At 32.6% G+C, this 17,348-nt stretch overlaps 1 protein-coding gene and 1 pseudogene across 4 annotated transcripts in view; both read left to right on the top strand.

Moving 5' to 3' along the window:
* Fstl5 (follistatin like 5) overlaps window positions 1-17,348 on the top strand; it is a 757,510-nt gene that overhangs the window by 430,850 nt on the left and 309,312 nt on the right. The window lies entirely within an intron of this gene.
* The window catches only part of LOC101960463 (small ribosomal subunit protein RACK1 pseudogene), a 41,109-nt pseudogene continuing 31,193 nt past the window's right edge, over window positions 7,433-17,348 (top strand).

Consider the following 17,348-nt stretch of genomic DNA (forward strand, 5'->3'; position numbering starts at 1 on the left):
TCTCATCTCACACTATGATTTAATGGATTAACTTCTATGAGACCATAAGGACTGACCGACTGTAGGACTGCCTTTATTTCTTGACCTCTCTGTCTTCATGTTTTTTTCTTTTTAGAAAACCAAACACCATGCTTTATAGAATATATAAGATATTAATAAAGGTTTGATTTACTAAAGGCAATGGTAATTTAAAATAGAAATAACAAAGACCTGAACTTTATGACTGACATTTTCCATAAATCAAAATACCCACAAAGTTAACAGTAAATTCCTCTGAATTTCCATGCTCATAAATCAACTTTGTTTTTCCTTTTTCTAAGAGATATCTCTGTAGGACATTTGTTCCTTCTTAAATCTGTTTTATTCATCTTTGCTCATCTTTGAGCAATCTATAAATCCTTATTTACTTCGACAAGAGATAATTTGTAGCATAATTATTAATAGACAATGGTCATATTAGACAATGTCACAGAATCATACAGGACCACTATGGACACTGCAAGTCCAAGTTTCTTAAAGAGAACTGTTGAACCTTAGGTTAGATTTGTCTGTTTATTATTTAGATTTTTCAGGAGTAAATTGTAAATTTATTCCAACATACCACACACACACACACACACACACACACACACACACACACACACACACACAGAGGACCAGACCAGCTGAACCCTGTACACAGTGAATGAATAATGATGCAAAGGGAAAGTTGTATGATTTAGATGTCAGGGGACTTCACCCAAGATGAAGTCCTGGGCTGACTGGCCCCCTTCTTTTATTAGGAGGAATGAACAAAGTTGCATTGTTCTTAGGAACATGGAACCAGAAATATGAGTAAAAATTAACCATGAGTGCTGAGATGCTTGATTTTATTATATTAACAAGCAGTACTTCGTGCAAGCAAGCAGGAACTCTCCGTAAGACTAAAAAGGAGCAAACACATTTTTGTAAATAGTTGAGGGGCACAGCCTTTTACTTCCTGGTCTCTTCGAGGTTCCCTCAGTCAGCCTTGGCAGAATACTCTCTTGCCGGTTAGCAGCTTTTAGCTTTTTCTTCCAAAGAATTCTCTCTATGCTGGCCAAGGACGTACACACGTACACACACACACACACACACACACACACACACACACACACAGCAGGCCCTTCCTTATATCCATTCTGTCAAGTGCAATATAAAACCATAGAGAGAAATCTGTACCTAACTGCCCCTAATTTGCAGGACAGATTTCCCCATAATCCCCTCTGAATTATGCATCCCCCATCTCTTACCCTGTAGAAATAGTGAAAGATTCTTATAATACCTATTCCCTCACTACACTCCTGGGAAAACAAGAAAACTAGTTTGCATGATCATTCTTATCCCCATTACTTGTCTCCTGGAGTACAATGTGAGGTCACTTGTTCATTACATTTGATTATCCAACACCAATTTAGAAATTCCCTTTCTAAACCTCGTAGATGGGGAATAAATTTATATATTTTATGTATGATAAAAAATATACTGTATTGATGAAGCCAAGATTGTTAAGTTGAAGTCTTGCTCCATTAAAATGGATAGTTGTTTGGGAGCTTTGTTTTATCTACATAGTAAATTTATGGAAAAGGGTACACTTGTACATTGCTGGTTAGACTGAAAATTGGTGCAGCCAATTTGGAAAGCAGTAGGGAGATTCCTTGGAAAGCTGAGAATGGAGCCACCATTTGACCCAGCTCTTCCCCTTCTCAGACTATACCCAAAAGGACTAAAAAGAGCATACTACAGGGACACAGCTACATCAATGTTCACAGCAGCAAAATTCACAATAGCTAGACTGTTGAACCAACCTAGATGCTCTTCAACAGATGATGGATTAAAAAAAAAATGTGGCATTTATACACAATGGAATATTAATCAGCACTAAAAAAAAACAAAATCATGGCATTTTCAGGGAATGGATGGCATTAGAGCAGATTATGCTAAGTGAAGTTAGCCAATTCTTAAAAAACAAATGCCGAATGTCTTCTTTGATGTAAGGGGGGTGACTCAAAATGGGGTAGGGAGGAAGAGCATGAGAAGAGGATTAACACTAAATAGGGAGGGAATGGGAGGGAGAAGGGGAATTGCACAGAAGATGGAAGGAGACCCTCATTGTTATACAAAATTACATATAAGATGGTGTGAAGGGGAAGAAAAAAAAGAGAGAGAAATGTGTCACAGTAGATTGGGTAGAGAGAGATGATGGGAGGGGAAGGAACTGGAGGGGAGGGAGGGATAGGAAAGGCAGCAGAATACAACCGACACTAGTATGGCTGTATGTATAAACGTGGCTGTATAACCAATGTGATCCTGCAATCTGTACACGTGGAAAAATAAGAATTCATACTTCAATTGAATCAAATATATGATATGTCAAGATCATTGTATTGTCTTGAGCAACTAATAAAAAAAAATTATGAGATGGATTAATATATTTTCTGATGCTAATAACTAAATGGCACAGGTTATGTACATTTTTAAAGAAAAGGAATTTATTTTGACTCTCAATTCTGGAGGTTCAATGTGAAGAAGGTGCATTTGGTGATGGCCTTCTTTCTGGTAGAGGTCTGGCAGGTGCAGGACAGCACTTGGAAAGAAAGATGTGGGAAGCATGTGTGTATCTCTTCGGGTCCCTCTCCCTCTGATGGGTTTATCTATTCTGGTCCCTCTCCCCCAGCAGGATTTGACACTGTGGGTTTCACCCAAATGATTTCATGTAATCCTAATTCCCCTTTTCTTAAGAAACAATGATTTTAATGTGTATGTGTTTTCATTAATGCCAAATGGTAGTAAAACAGTGAGGGAGATAATACAAGTAAACTATTTTCTGAAGAGTCTCATTTATTTTAGTAATTACAAACAAATAAATTTCTGTAATCAAATGTACTATTATAAAGGTTATGTTTTTTAAACTTTTGAATATCTTAATTTTCCTAAAGAACAAAACATACACACACTTAACTCTTAAATTTACCAAGAGAACTTTAGTTTCATAATTGTAGAAGTTTGATATTTATAATTTCTGAAAATGGAAGTAGAAAGACCTATATAACAATGTCTTCTTTGAAGTTATTTTCTTTTCCTTATTTGCCTTTTCTTCTCTCTGTCTTTATCAGGTTTATTTGCCTCTATTTCTTTGTTTCATAATGTTAAGTCTGGTTTAATCTATTATATTAGAAAATAAAATTATTTTAAGGAGAAATAACTACATAAGCATGAATATATAAATTCTAACTTTATAACAGTGTACTGGAAAATCTGTATATTTAGTTTGACTCAAGCAAACTATATTTTTTTTCTTTTTTGAGAGAGAGAGAGAATTTTTTTAATATTTATTTTTTAGTTTTTGATGGACACAACATCTTTATTTTATTTTTATGTGGTGCTGACAATCAACTCCAGTCCCTTTGCATGCCAGGCGAGTGCGCTACCGCTTGAGCCACATCCCCAGCCCAAACTATATCTTTTTAATAAGTGCTCATGAACAGGTAATATAAAAATATCTTCCTGATTTTTTTTTCTGAAATCATTCCTAAGTTAGAACTTATTCTGTATAAAATATAAAAATGAAAAAATAATAAACTAAACTAGATAAAATAAAATAGAAAAGTATCTTAATTAAAAAATGTATTGCTTTAACTAGTCCAATTAGACTTTTGCTAATTGATCTTCTAAAAGAAGGTGAGGTTTTTAGGAAACAGAATTTCCTGCTTTTTAAAATTCTATATTTAATTTCTGTCATTGTTTGAATAAGTACCCTCCAAAGGCCCTTATTTTAAAAGGTTGGTACCAAGGGTGGTGCTAATTAGGAAGTGGTGGCAATGTTAAGAGTTAGGGTCTCATGGGAGGATTTAGGTCATTGTAGTGTGCCCTTAAAGGGGATTGTAGAATGCTAGTTCCTTCCTCCCCCTCTTCACTTAATCTGTGCCAGAATGTAAGCAGTTTGTTCTGTTATGCACTTCCACCATGATGCATTGCCTTGCCTTCAACAGCAAAGCTGATCAATCATGAACTGAAACCACAAGGCAGAATAAACCTTTCCTCTTTTTAAGTTGAATATCTCAAATATTTTGTTACAATAACGGAAAGCTAAAACAATTTCATTCATCTAGATTCAATATCATTTACTTGGACACCTATGTTTAAATAGTAAAACAGTTAAGGTCCAGAGAGGAAAAATCAGTTTTCTAAAGCTTCAGAGACAATTAGTATCACTATTGAAACTTAGGTACAGCTGTCTGGATCCTAAGCAATTACTTTACTTCAATGCTAAGAGATAGCTTGCAAATAGTGTATCTTTGACTGATCTCTATTGTAAACAATTTGAAATGCTTTAATTAGAAAGAGGTTTAATTATTTTGTATCATGTTATTGACATCTAAATTTCATTTCTTTTGTTAACTAAAAATCTCAGTAATAATAATAAAAAAATCTATTAAAGTGTTCATATTCAATATGTTCCTTAAAAGAAAAATACTTTCTGCCTGTTAAAATGCATTCATATTAATGTCATTTAATTTTTCAAGATTTGTTCATTTTTTCCCATTTAGTTTAAAATTTAGCATAGTAAAAACATTGAAAATAGATTTCAACATATTATTCATGTATTATAAAGAAAAGAGAAAATAAAGAGAGAAGAAAATTATTTGAATCTATCTTGCAATTCTGAGTGAACTTCAGGAAATCAAATTGGAAACTACAATCTAATCTCTAAATGCAGACTTTAGATAACTCTTTACCTCCTTTCTCTAAAATAGGTGTCTACTTTATATATACAAAAATGTAATTAAATGTTTTAAAACATTTTGACTATAATATTAATAAACATGGTAAGGAAATTTGATATTTTATTTTAGTATTGGATATAAAAATACCTTTAGTATGCCAGTATACATTATTGATAAAATTTCATCAATCTTGGAATCAGAGGGTATTTCATCCCTTGACAAAAAGCATCTATGACAGCCCTGCAGCAATTCCTTTACTTAAATTTGACACATTAAATGGTTTCTTTATATAATCAAATAGATGTTCAGTGGATTAGACAAAAGGGAATGGAGGGAAGGGAGAGGATATAGGAAAAGGAAAAACTGTGGAATAAATCTGATGTAACTTTCCTATTTACAATTAAAAAAAGTAAGTTTGTTTTCACCACTTTTTCTCAACACTATAATAAAGGTTATACAATGTACAATGAGTCAAAGCATGCATATGAAAACATAAATTATATGTAAAGTGAAACTCTCCCAATTAAAAAATTATTATTCTAATGAATTGACCAAAAATAAAAATAAAAGCTACTAAAACTGATAATTTCTGCAAAATCACAGCATTCACTGTCAATACAAAAGTCAACTGATTTCTATAAACTAGCATAGAAGAATTAGAAATTATTTAAGAAAGTCAAGAAGATTAAAATGAATGGGAAGCTTATCATGTTCAAGAATCAAAACACTCGATATTGTTAAGAGATTAATTCTACCAAAATTGGTGTATGTATACAATCCAAAATTAAATTTCAAGATCAATTTTTAGGAAAAATTAACAGTTTATAAAATCACATGGAAATAAGGAGTACATAGAATAGCCAAGGCTTTTTATAAAAATTTAAAACAAAACTAGATGATGTACATCTTATTTTAAAACTTCTTATAAAGCCACAGCTAAAAACAACATGGCACATGCATGAAGATAGACATATAAAACAATGAAGTAGAATGGAGTGAAGAAATACAACATGTGATGTCAATTTATTTTGACAAAAATGATAAGGCAATACAAAGGGGAAATTATACTTCTTTCAACCAATGAAAGAAATGGATATGTACAAACAGAATAAACAACTTCTTAATGTAAATTAAAATCAACTCTAAGTGGATTATAAGTCTGAATAAGAGTTAAAATATCAAATTAAAAAGAAAACATAGAATATAATTTTACTTGCATTGACAAATTCTCTTAGTTATAAGGAAAAATCACCAACTATGAAAGAAAAAGATCATTAAATTTGTTTTCATTAAAATCAAACTTCTCTTTATATAAAATATGATTACAAAGATACAAAGAAATACACATTTTTCAAACTACATATCAAACAGAACTTTATCTGGAAAGTAGGAATTATTCTTCCACCTGATAAGAAAAAATAATTCAATTTTTAAAATGACAAAAAAATTGACAATTAAAAAAAGAAGATATTAATGGCAAGAAATAGGAGAAAAGTGTGCAAGGCTCTTAAATATTCAGAAAATAGGAATTTAAATCACAATTAGTTACCACCGCACTCTCACTAGGATGGCTATACCTAGGGTTAGCAAAGATGTGGAAAAACTGAAATTCTAATATACTGCTGAAGAGAATAGCAAATGGAAAACAGGTAATTTCTGAAAAGTTAAACATATAACTGACCAAGACATACTCAATGTATTCCTAAGTATTATAAAAGAAAAACACAAAATCATGCAATGTTTGTAATAGTTTATTTGTTGTCATCAAAAACTGCAAATAATCTGAACGTCTAACAACAGATATATGAATAAATAATTTGTTGTAGATGTATATAATAGAATACTAAGTCAGCCAAAAAGAATAATCAACTATTGATGGAGCACAACAAAATGGATTAATAAAAAATTATTATATTGATGAGGCCAGACAAAAAACATAGAATTTACTAGATTCTATTTATAAAAATTCTAAGGAACCTCAAGTAACAGAGTATCAATGTTTATCAGGGAAATGTGTGAAGTTGGGAATGATGAGTGAAATGAAAGGATTATAAAGAGGCATAAGAAACATTTGGGGTATGTTTTAGTCATGTTTTCATTGCTGACTAAAATACCTGACAAGAACAACTTAGAGGAGGAAAAGTTTACTTTGGTTCATGGCATGAGAGGCAGAACATCATTGGGAAAAAATATGGCAGAGGGAAGCTGCTTTTCTAATGCAGCCATGGAGCAGAGACCAGGAAGGTGCTGCAGGGAAGATGAGCACTTCTGTGCTCAATTCTGTGACCAGTCCCTGCCAGCTATGTCCCACCTGCCTACAGATCACCTACACAGTTTATTCAAACTAATTAGATTATAGCTTTCACCGTCCAATAATTTCATCTCAGAATATTTCTGCATTAACACAGGGGATTTGGGGGACACTTCATATCCCAACCTTAACATAGTGACAGATGTATTCTTTGTCTTGAGTGTGGTGATATTTCATGGGGGTATACATACTTCAAAATTCCTGTGTTTAAACATATGCAAATTACTGTGCATTAAATTTACCTTAATGAAGGTGTAAAAATAGATATGTTGAAGTGTGGTGCTCATCTGTCTGAGTTATGTGGTGTCATCCTTGTTGCTATGGTGATACCACCCCTGTCATCACTGAATAGATGACACTTTGTGATACTCTCAAGGGCAATAATGATTGGGTAACTAAGAACATGCTTCCTCAACATGACACTGTCCACTGACCAGGGATGAGATCAAATGTGACATGCGACAGCGTGCTCTGCAAAGTCATTCCCACTTTGTTAGTGATGTGTTGATCTCCATGAAGGGCCAATTTGTTTTCTCAGGTACCTGGGGTGGAACTCTTCACCTCTGAGATCTCACAATGGGCATCACCAGGAGAAGAATTGTGCACCATACCAAAGTTGTGTTGAGTGTAGATTTCTAACAATTAGAAGAGTGTCTCTGAATCCCAAGACAAAACCATTAAGTTATAGAATACTTTGGATATATAGAAATGCATTGCCTAGAATGAGAAACCCATGGAAGGCATAGCTTCTGTTCACTTTGTACACAACAGCAGCTACCTGGTCACTATTTCTTGTGGCTGGGACAAGCTAGTTCAAGGTGTGGAATTTGCCCCACTGCAAGTTAAAGATCAATCATATCAACCACACAGGCTATTTGAACATTGTGACTGTTTCTCCAGATGAATCCATCTGGGCTTCTGGAGGCAGGGAGGGCCAGACCAGGCCATGGGTTATCACCAGAGGTAAACATTTATATACTAGATGTGACTATGACGACACTATCAATAACCTTTGCTTCAGCCTCAACTACTGCTGGTTCTGTGCTGTTAGACCACAGCAACAAGATCAAAGACTTGGTAGGCAAGGTCATCATGGATGAACCAAAGCATGGACCTATCAGTACCAGCAGCAAGACAGAGAAGCCCCAGTGTACTTCTCTGGCTTAATCCCTTGATGGTCAGACACTGTTTGTGAACTACAGGGATGATGTGGTATATGTGGCTGGTGACCCAGCAGAAATTTATGGCAGAGCTTTAGAAATTTTAAAAAAATTAACTTTTCTTTTTGTAAATAACTATACTGTTAAAAATAATAACAGTAAACAGAAAATTTCATTTGATAGTGACTACCAACTATATACATTTTTAAAACTACAATAAGTCATCTTAAAATCTTCTTATAAATTTGTATTTATTCACATCATGTGGGCAAAAAACAACAAGCTTCTGTTTAATTTGGTGTAGTTAACCCATCCCCCTTACTATTTTTAATTTTGGTGTAAGAATATTAGTGTTTTCTTTAATACTTTTCTTTAACATAAGATCCAAGTAATTTGATGTTCATCTGTAAATCTGAAATCCTTTCAAATCTCTGGGACTTCTACATTTATGTGTAACCAAGAAAATGTAAATGAGTGTTGAATCAAAATTTATGGACAAGTAGACCCAGGATTCTGGTTAATGAGGCAATGCATCATTTCAGAGAAAGGACAAAATTTGAGAGAATCTATAAGAAAGGGAAAGTGAAAGGTCAACAACTGAAGATATATTCTGACAGCTGCAAACTTTCTACAGTATATTTTTATATGAAAAGTAGAGGCCATTTTTTAAGGACGCCATTATAGGAAAATTTTGGTATGTATAAAATGCTTTTATGAAGAATTATTTCGTATTTAAATAAAATAGAAATTTATTTAAATGAGCAAATAATGTTGGAAAGAAATGAAACTGGAATTCAAATAAAATATCCCCTCTGTAAGAAATTGCTTTTGATCAATTTAACAATATTCCCTGTTTTACGTTTATTGTAAATGGTTCTGAAGATTATTATATACTTGAAAAATGTCTCAAAATTACTTACATTTATAATTCATTTAATACTGTATCCTATATTAAAGTTTCCAATATCGTAGACACTTTATAATTCTGAAAGGAATATTAGTTTCCTAGAAAACTTTTGTGAGACTGTTCAATATGTCACACACACACACTCAGAAAATGAAGCCATAAAACACAGTAACAAATATGAATAAGATTGACAATAATAATAAAAACATTTGTCTTGAAATAAAACACCTATACATGAATAAAACACATATACAATTCTAGTGAATGCTAGTTAGAAAATTATATGCTGAAAGTATTCTTATGATCTCATTAAAAATAAACACAGACAGAAAAAAAAATTAAACTACACCTTTACATCTACACAGAGGTGGAAGAAATGATCAGCATTGCCTGTCTTGTAACAGAGTCTATCACCAGTTTATTTCTCTGAAGTCTAGATATACTACAGAAAAGCATATGAGGCCCCACCATCTTTGCCATCCGCCTATACCTGAAATTCCTTGGAGTTCAATTTTAATCATGAACAACTGCTACTGCCCAACTTCATCATAAATACCTATGGAAATAAATGAACAGTTGTACACAGAAGAGGAAAATTTTGTTTGCACTTATTTCAAAAGTTGAAGGAAAGTAGTGTCTTCCATATTTTTAATATATTTTCATACTTCAAAATTGCCTTTTCCTAGAATACCTACTTTTGTTCTTCCTTCCAAATCTTTAAATCACTGAAAAGAATAAAAAAGAGACAGAAATAATATATCAGTGAACATGATGAAGTGGTAATTGCCATCTTTTTTTAAGACTGCTGGGCTAGAAAGATCAGGTAAGAGGGCAAAGCTATTCAGAAGTGTGTGTTTAAAACCCATGAAGCTTAAAATCTGACATGCTCAGCATCATAAAATATTCTCAACTGCTTATGCCTCCTGGCCCCACACACTTCCAAACTTTCACTTACAGAAAAACTAATGGGAAGAGGACAGTAAAACATTTTCTTTATGAAAGTTGTTGGGGGAGGCTGTTATTAAAAAATGAAGGTGATGGGTAGACTAGGCACTAAAGCTTTCTGTGACCTAAATTGTATAAAAAGATTTTGGTATTCTGTCCACACTCTCCACTAAGAGGCAATATCAGGACTCTGTCTTATTTAAACTAAAACAAAGGAAAGCCTAAGTGGAATGCATATTCTGCTCCCTGAATTGAGAGCTAGAAGGATAAGAGTCAAACCCTGAGGATCCTCCTAACGTGTTGGCACTGTTGCCAGGCTTCCAATTGTGAATGAAAGTTCACCACATTCTTGTGACTGATTTCCTGGACTTTTGAGGGCATTTTCAGATTGAGAAGGTGCATAAATCTGCAATGAATGAATTATAGCAGTAGCAATGTTAACTGAAGGTAGCAACACATTAAATCTCACATTGTTAAAGAAGATTTCTGAAATCTGTTAACTTTAAAATTTTACTAAGAGATCTGAAAGGACATCAAGTAAGGATACCAGTCTTGGAACATGTCCTTATTCCCCAGTGCTGAAAATTAAACACCCAAGAAGCCAAGGCAAGAAAGCTTAGAAAGCAAATTTTATTTAAGAAAGGGACAGTAACAGACTTTTCTGCAGAAAAGGGACCCCAGAGCTGCTGTCCATGGGAGGGGGGTGCATCTTGCTCTTTTATAGACTTCAGAACCCCTCTTTGTAAATATTATCTTCTCTTTCTTCTCCATGCATGTGACCAAGGAGAGGAACAAGGAGGTAAATTTTCAGCAACCCACAGTGTCTAGGAGAACGATCACAGAGGCTAACAACAAATTGTTCTCTCTCTGATAACCAGTAGTCATCCTCTCTAGACCCCCAACATTGCATTCATTACCTACATTGACTACCTGACCTTAACCCCACCTCAGTTTGCTAAGGAATATGATATATCCTGTCTACTTAGGCCAGGCAGGGGTGCCGGTGAATTGCTTTTTAGCAAAGAAAGTATGTGGGGGTCAGCACAGAGAGCCCATTTTATAGAATTATTCTCTTAACCTCGTGTTCCCACCATTCTCATGTATCTAATACAGGAGATATCTAAAATAATTTTTAGGGAAAAAGGTTTTTTTATTTTATTACATTTACTACTAAATCATGTATATTAGGTGGTTGTCACCTGAAACTAAGATAAAACACACATATGCACATACACTTATGACTAAATCACATGTTTCCTTTAATGGTCTTATAAGATTTCAAATCTTTAAATCAGATTAGAAAACATTAGTATAATCTCTCTGTATGGTAATTTCTCCTTTATTTCTTCTGTGAAATAAACACAAATTTTCCAGGCCCAAATTTTTGCCCTGCCCTTAATGTCTTTTTCTTCTTCTCCTTCTCCTCCTCTTCCTCTTCCTCTTCTTCCTCCTCCTCCTCCTTCTTCTTCTTTCTCCTCCCCTCTTGTCTCCTCCCCTCCCCTCCCCTCCCCTTCCCTTCCCTTCTCTTCCCTTTGCTTAATAATCAGTTTTTAACATTTTAGGAAGCAAAATTCTAGTTCACTAACTCTCAAAAACATTCCTTTCACATTCACATTTTTACTAATTGAGTAGGTTTTGAATATTTTTACCTAGATTAATTGCAAAGTCTCCCAACTACTGTTTCTGTAGCAAGAACTCTTAATATTTTTTTCTGTTCTCTCATCTGGCAATCCAATGATATTTCTGTATTTCAAACCTATGTTACTATCAGGCTGTGAATCTCCCAATGAACACCTATGACTTTGGGAATTATGCTCAGACTTCTTATAATCCAGACTCTGTTTGCCTTTTGAGCATTATTTCATTCATTTTCTTCTTTTCTATTGGACTTTTCATCCTCTTAGACTGACTCTCAGGATATTTGGAACTTGCCATTATTCTTTAACTTTAACATTTTATTTTGTATAAAAAGGTGCAAATTTAGTGAATTATTTTCATCTTGTACACAATGCTTTTCTCATCCATGCTGAAAATTTGCAACTTGGTAAAAATGAAAGGAACATAAATTTCTCCAAAGGAATTTTTCACACCATTGTATATTCTTCAAGAGATAGTTTCAACCCTTTCTCAATGATCACAAGTTACTAGAGAATAAAAGATTAAATGTGTACAGATATTGATCTATATACCAAATAATACAGAAATGATGTAAAAACCTTATGCAGTTTACTTTGATCTCTTTCCTCAAAATATTTGCCCAGGAAAAAATGATTTTCTTTTGTATACATAAAGCTGTGGCTTTATTTAAAATATGAACATAAAGGAGGAAACCTAGTTTAATCATCATATTTTTAAAATCACTTCCCAATATCAAAGGATCATTACCAAATATATAGCACTCTAATACAAATATTGATGGGAGAAGGTAGTCACATCATGTAAAATTGATAATAAAAACAAATACTGAAATTCCATGTTAGTATCCATACAATTTTAAGAAAAACCTACTCTTTTTTTTCCTTAAACACTCTTTTTCTCTCTCTCATTCACATTTTGTGAAACTGAGACATCACTTTTCCAAAAAGCCTTCTCTTATATTTATAAATTTTATTTGTGCCTACTTTTCTCTAGCTATTTTAAGAGCAAGAAGAGGCTAATGCTCAGGAGTTCAAAGGTAGGGACATAAGCTAGGAAAGGCTGTACATTTCAACACACAGAAGACAATATTTTTCATGTTAGGAAAAATTGCTCCCAATTCCATGTGAAGGTACAGGGCAGAGCCTCTGACCAAAGCTGCCCAGGGAAAAATGAAAACTTTAAAAAACCTCTTCAGCAGTTTGGCAGGTTGGTCATTCACTTATATGTCTAAAGTGAAATGGCATTTGGCAAATTGGTCAGCTTCACTCTGTTCAATAATTTACCATTCTTCCAAAATTACTGAAGCAGAATCACATTTGTCTGCCTGGGGATACAGAAATATAACGGGCTCTGGTTGAATGTAAATTAGAAATAGATATGTTAACACTTGCTTCTCTCTCTCTCTCTCCCTCCCTCTTTCATTTTGGTTCCTAACTTGTAAAAAACTAGCAACAAATCAAATTATGTCAAAAACTGTTCAGAAGATCAAGTAACAGGAGGATTTCTCTCCTGGGTAAAACACAGCCAATACAATTTTTACATTTGATGCTATACATATGTTTTATATTCATTTCCCAGTTCAAATTTGCTCAAGCAACACCTCTGAGCACCACAGTATCTCCTTAAAAATCTCTCTTTTTTTTTTCGGGAAATTTTAAACTAAAACATATAAACATGAAAAATTTCACTTTTATTCTACTGTAATACTTTTTTCATCCATAAGCAATTAAAATTACTTGAATTTTTTTCTGTGTAACGATATCTTTTTGAGATTGATTGGCTCATGATAGGTTATAATCACTTAGTTGGTAATAACGTTTTCTTAATATGTAACCTTTGAAGATATCACCTGCCAGATATTTTCTTTATGTAAATGTAAACAGGTTAGCTAGTTATGTGTGTTTAAATTATCTACCTGTAACATTTCTTGTAATGAAAGACTTGACTGTATATTTTACCATCTATTAAAAAATAGTATTGAGGGCTAGGTTGTGGCTCAGCAATAGAGCACTTGCCTCCTATATGTGAGGCACTGGGTTCAATCCTCAGCACCACATAAAAAGAAATAAACAAAAGTATTTGTCTATCTACAACTAAAAGAAAATACTAAGTGCTAAATAAATACTATTTTAAAAAAATAGTGTTGAAAATAATCTGATGCCATTAGAGTTAAAAATCTCTACTAATATTTTCTTCCAGATTATTTTGTGTGTAGCACACATGTATTTTTTCTAGAATTATTGGGTTCAGATTATTTATTTACAATTGCATTTTATTTTTCAATTTTTATTTTTCAATTACATTGATATGTTCCATGTCATTAAATAATCTTTTTAGCTTTAATCCACTGTAGAAGCAGAATAGTTTAGTGTGCCATGGGGATAGATAGCCTGTGTTTTCATTCTGACTCTGCTCTTACTAGCAATTTTACCTATGTATAGTATTTATTCAATTTGTGTTTCTCTTTCCTTGACTTTGAAAGTGGGAGTATAATACTACCTACTTCACAGGGAGTAGTAGAATTGCTTGAGTCAGTTCACAAATTGCTTAGAACACTGCACATGTAGTTCAATCAGCAACCAATATCATTACTTCTATGATTTATGTAACCTTTGAAATTGAATATCTAGTTGACTCCAAAGTTGAAAATATCAACTACTTTAAATTTTTTTACTCAAATGAGGATGTTCATCTTTTCACAAGTGCACTGAAGTACAATTTCAAAGTGGCTAGCTGTCACTGAGACTTTTTTAAATAATTTTTTATTAACAAGTAAAATTGTACATATTATTGAGTTTCAATGTGACATTTCTTTATATGACTACAACATGCTTGCTGAATTTTATGAATTAAATATATTTTTAATATATAATTATATATTAATTCTGTATCATGATGTATTTTCATGTATTTTTAATTGTTTTTTCTTTCATATAGCTTTGTATAATAACTATTTCTAATATTTTTTAGTTGTAGGTGGACACAATGCCTTTATTTCTATTTATTTATTTTTATGTGGTGCTGAGGATCAAACCCAGTGCCTCATCCAGGCTAGGCAAGCACTCTGGCACTAAGCCACAATCCCAGCCACTATAATAACTATTTTTAATTTGATATTTAGATGAAACCATTCTTTTTAATTTTACAGTGCTAAAAATATTATATTCTCAATGTGAATGGTTTTTACTGGTTTCCTAAAAAATTAATAACTATATAAAAAATGTACAAAATCAATACTACTGAAAGTGTGTAGGCTAAGTGGTTTAGAAGAGCCTTGCCTTTAGGCATTTTCCCTAGATCACAATTTACCTCCTTTTGGCATCCATTTCCAAACCACTGAAGTGAATTTTCAGAGTTACTCTAAACATGTACAAGCAATTATGAACTGTGAACATAGGATATACATGGGTTTATACTTTTTTTCCTATTAAGTACATTTTAAAGATGTTTCAAATTAAATCTTACATTTCTACCTCATTTTTAAAAGTACTTAATATTCCTTTGCTTAAATAACTAAGCATTTAATTTTGATTTGTTTCATTTTTTCCTGAAAATAACTTTAGGAAAGTGTTACAATAGGAAATGTGTTTGATATCTTGTCTGAGTCATTAGAGTGACTGTCTATTGCTTTTAGACATAAAAACTAAAGCAAGCAAGCCAACACATAAAGATATAAAACTGGACATCGTGCAATGATTTTTGAACTTGCATATTCTCAATGAAGTCTTTAAAATAATTGCAATTCTATTTCTTCACATTGTGCATGTCTTCATATATAAATATATGAATGTGTATATAGTATATACTTACACATATGTGTATGTGTGTGTTTAATCTGTATGTCTTTTTACTAACTTTTCTATTTTAATTGGAACCTGATGAATTTTCTAATCTATATACTGTACATAGGTCTTCTTTTTTCAGTTCCAAAAATATTGTTTTCCATTAATACTTATATTAATTGCTGACAATATAGCTTTGATTTTTTTCACTCAAGAATATAAACAGTGTTGGAGATGTCCTTTGTAGCTATCATTTGCATTTTTCTTCAATTCTAAAATTTAAGGAAATTATATTATGCTTTTTCCCAGAATCACTCATTTGATTTTTTTTTAAAGAGAGAGTGAGAGAGGAGAGAGAGTGAGAGAGAGAGACAATTTTTAATATTTATTTTTTAGTTCTCGGCGGACACAACATCTTTGTTGGTATGTGGTGCTGAGGATCGAACCCGGGCCGCACGCATGCCAGGTGAGCGTGCTACCGCTTGAGCCACATCCCAGCCCACTCATTTGATTTTTACTTTATCAAGTTTACTCCTATTTCCTTGAATATAGTTTTTAATTCTGATAATAATTTTTTACTCTTTATAAAGCTTTCTTTCTAAACACTATTCATTTGGCTTCATGTAGTTTTGCTGTCATTGCAAACTTCTCACTCTTTCAAATAGACTTTATACTTCTTGAAGTGTTCACTATCTTTTTCATAGATTTAGTATTATTTTAAATTTTATTATGTATTTCAAACAATAAATTACTTTTTTCTGTAGAATTACTTCCAAATGTATGTTTATCATTCTTGAATATCTTTTTCATACTTATTAAGCACATTTTAAAATTTAATGATAGTTTATTTTGTTGATTTTGTTCTTCCATTTCCTCTTTTTAATAAAGATTCCTATATTAAAATTGGTATTATATATTGAGCAATGGGAATGTTAACTTCCATTGTCAAGTCAATCAGTGTATACATGTTGTTCATACCTCTAAGCCCATTTCTCAGTTTACTGGGCATTCTTCTGTCCTTTTTAAAACTATTTCCTATTCCAACATTCAATGCACATTGAATATTTCTTTTCTCAAATTTCAAGGATTCCTTCCTTCCTTCCTTCCTACCTACCTTCCTTCCTTCCTTCCTTCCTTCCTTTCTTTCTCTTTCTTTTTTTTTGTGTGTATTGGTGGGTAGAGGTGAAAGGGTGCTGGGAATCTAAGCCCAGACATGTTGATAGGCAAATGTTCTACCACTGAACCATATACCCACCCCAGTTGCCTTTATCATATATTTAATGAAGAAATATCAAAAGATAAGTGACCAAAAAGAAATAAAGTAGGAATGTCTGTGATGTACTAAAGACATTGCACCCTGCCTAATATTCTGTTTGATATAAACCCTGATGTCATAAAGAAGAGAGATTGATAGAGGAGCTGACTGCCTATTTTATAAAAGCCTAAATTGTTCACTAATTAATTTTTTTCCATGGAGCTCAACAAATATTTCAGTTAATAAAAAAATCTCTGTTCTCCACAAATACATTGCCTATCTGTCCAAACTTTGGATTAAATGTTTAACTTCACAAATATTTCAGGGAATAAAGAAAAATGTGTTTATAAAACCTGACATATAGCTAAATATTTTTATATACATGTGTATTTGTGTGTGTGTATATATATGTATATATATATATTTGTATGTATATAGATATATATACACACACATACACATTACTTCCTCTCTTTATAGATTTCAGCAAGCAAAAATATACTTTGAAATTTTCACATTAACTATAAATATGTGTTCTTATTTCACAAATATATTCCTATCTGCCCTCTGGATGACTTGGCCTTGTAGGTTTCTCTTCTTGTAAA

The sequence above is a fragment of the Ictidomys tridecemlineatus genome, chromosome 9, assembly GCF_052094955.1.
Source record: "Ictidomys tridecemlineatus isolate mIctTri1 chromosome 9, mIctTri1.hap1, whole genome shotgun sequence".
Taxonomy (NCBI): Eukaryota; Metazoa; Chordata; class Mammalia; order Rodentia; family Sciuridae; genus Ictidomys; species Ictidomys tridecemlineatus.